General features: G+C 35.3%; 1 non-coding gene across 1 annotated transcript; it reads left to right on the top strand.

The window, feature by feature from the left end:
- Positions 1 to 2,346: 2,346 nt before the first annotated feature.
- LOC120095497 (U6 spliceosomal RNA) lies at positions 2,347 to 2,453 on the top strand. The gene has a single exon (XR_005490951.1). It is a non-coding gene; the product is annotated as a U6 spliceosomal RNA (small nuclear RNA).
- The last annotated feature ends 703 nt before the right edge of the window (positions 2,454 to 3,156 follow it).

Here is a 3,156-nt window from a genome sequence, read left to right as displayed (position 1 = left end):
CCGAATTTTATCTTTTAATTGAATATTGTTTTATAATATTTAGTATTTTAGTTCTTATGTATTTAATATTGTACCGGCTGTTGTCAGGACTAAACTTCGAAATTTTGTTGTCACAGTATAATAAAATTATTAGGGACATGACAGAAATATTTAAATTAAGTCTGCTTCCTCTTCATGCGAAAAACAAAGTTTAAAAATTAGGTAAAAATCTTTATTTAGTAGGAATAATATTATGTATACAATAGCTACACAATGAAAACAAAAGCTCTGCTGAACAATTCAAAGAAATACCCGAGTGCCAAAATAAAGCCTAAAATGTCTGAATATTTAAATATTTTCCAAAATTTAACTTACCCATAAGAACTTAAACTTGTATTAACAATAACAGAATGTGATGGATACCATATGTAATGTTGAAGATGGACTATGTGGGAATGAAAGGGGTTTAAAGAGAAGAGGAGGTAAGGAAAAAGAGAAGTTAACAAAAAATTTGTACAAAAATGTTAAAAATCAAGTCAGGTGTGATAATATGCCTGTGATCCCAGCACACATGCAGCTCAGGCAGAATCATCAATGTAAATGTGGGGCCAGCCCAGCCGCACAGAGTGACTCTGTAAATCAGCTTCACTGCACAATGAAACCAGGTGAAGTTAACCTTGCTCACTGCACAGTGTAACCCGTGATGTCAGCCTAAAATGCAAAGTGAGATCCTATGAAGTGAGCCTGAGATGAAGAGTGAGAATCTTTGTGGCATGGAACTCCCAAAAGAGCCTGTGAAATATTGAGCATAAAGTTACCATATGAATGAGAAGTTATTTGCCTGGACACACAGCTACAAGAAGTTGTGGGATTCAAATAATTGGTTTTGTCTTCATTATTCATGCAAATACAATTTATGATGATCACATATAGAATGATAAGTCAAATGACGATCAGATAAATAAAATGTATTATACTCATACAACGGAACATTATTCAATCACAAAAATGAGTGAATTATTAGTGCATGCAACTGGGTAGTTTAATTTACATACAAGGGAAATGTGAAGAGCAGATATTTCATAGTGAAATTTCATTCAAAAGGTCATGGACTTCTTTACATTTATGTTTTTGCCATTGGTTAATCCTGAGTCACAGAAATGTTCAATGGCTGAGATTGTGATCTGTATCTGTGGATGGGATCTGATCTGGACCATCCCTCTTCCAAGGTTCAGAGGGCATCATGGAAGAAGAGGTAGAAAGATTGGAAGAGGAGGGGGATGGAGTGAAGAACTGTGAGATGCTGAACTCTGGTGATGTCAAAACTGTTGCAAACCTATACTTATAGGGATGGTGGTCACTTGAACAAAACTCTAGGATCAAATCAGTTAAAATGTCCAGTTTGATCGATTCCAAACAAGTTTAGATCCTACTCCTAGATGAAGAGCTATGAGTAACTGATGATTGCAGAGAGAATAAACATTATTTTTCTGCAGCATTGAACTCCCAACTGGGTTATGCAGTCCAAAGTGTTTATTCCTAGATGCATATACATGCAGGGATTGCTAAATGAGCTCAATATGTTTTATTTATATGTGGATTTTTCTTATGTGAATGTGTAACAACATAGATTAATGAACAGGAAGCTGTGAATTTTGGATAGGTGTCAGATGTAGTAGGAGTATTACCAAGGAATGGAAGTGAAGGCATGATGCAATTGTATTTTAAAATTTAAAATAATCCAGCATGGAAGTAGGAGGGGATCCTCATGCTGCACTCCTGGATGAGGAGCTCTTGGAAGTTGACAGATGCTTGGAGGGGAAGATTCTTTCTTCTGTTGGGGGTGGCATTGTCCACATACTATTTGATAACCTCATAGCCATGTGCATATGGACGACACTAATTGGTCTTGAGTTATAAAATAATGCTAATAATGATAATGTATTAACAAAAATTATTAATAATTATTATTAACAATAATGACATTAGTTTATAAGAGAGATGTACTGGGTAAGAGGGCAAAGAATTGGAGAGAATGTACTGTGAAAGATATGGTGAAAATTGACTGTATACATCTAAGAAGGTTGAAATTAATAAAAATAGATATTTTGAGAGAACAATAAATTTTCACAAAACTCAGAAGCTTTAAATTTTTGAAGTTCTAAAACTGTCTGTGTATATTTATACATAATTAAGACATAATGTATATGTAATATATATGTGATGTGCATGTAATTTGTATGCTTGTGTATGCATATACTTAACACCTATATGCATAATTTATGTCATATACATTATATGTGACAGAAGGCTTCTAGTCAATGCCACAGCAAGCAAGTGCATTTTTTGGATAAAAAATATAGTATTGTGCTCGCTTCGGCAGCACATATACTAAAATTGGAACGATACAGAGAAGATTAGCATGGCCCCTGCGCAAGGATGACACGCAAATTCGTGAAGCGTTCCATATTTTTACCTATCAGAATCACACCAGACTTCTCACCAGAAACTATGAAGGCCAGAAGATCCTGGACTGATGTCATACAGACCCTAAGAGAACACAAATGCCAGCCCAGGTTACTGTATCCAGCAAAACTCTCAATTAACATTGATGGAGAAACCAAGATATTCCATGACAAAACCAAATTTACACAATATCTTTCTACAAATCCAGCACTACAAAGGATAATAAATGGTAAAGCCCAACATAAGGAGGCAAGCTATACCCTAGAAGAAGCAAGAAACTAATCGTCTTGGCAACAAAACAAAGAGAATGAAAGCACACAAACATAACCTCACATCCAAATATGAATATAAAGGGAAACAATAATCACTATTCCTTAATATCTCTCAATATCAATGGCCTCAACTCCCCAATAAAAAGACATAGATTAACAAACTGGATACGCAACGAGGACCCTGCATTCTGCTGCCTACAGGAAACACACCTCAGAGACAAAGACAGACACTACCTCAGAGTGAAAGGCTGGAAAACAACTTTCCAAGCAAATGGTCAGAAGAAGCAAGCTGGAGTAGCCATTCTAATATCAAATAAAATCAATTCCCAACTAAAAGTCATCAAAAAAGATAAGGAAGGACACTTCATATTCATCAAAGGAAAAATCCACCAAGATGAACTCTCAATCCTAAATATCTATGCCCCAAATACAAGGGCAC

This window comes from Rattus norvegicus, chromosome 10 (assembly GCF_036323735.1).
Source record: "Rattus norvegicus strain BN/NHsdMcwi chromosome 10, GRCr8, whole genome shotgun sequence".
NCBI classification, from domain to species: domain Eukaryota; kingdom Metazoa; phylum Chordata; class Mammalia; order Rodentia; family Muridae; genus Rattus; species Rattus norvegicus.
This window is presented reverse-complemented; position numbering and strand designations above follow the sequence as displayed.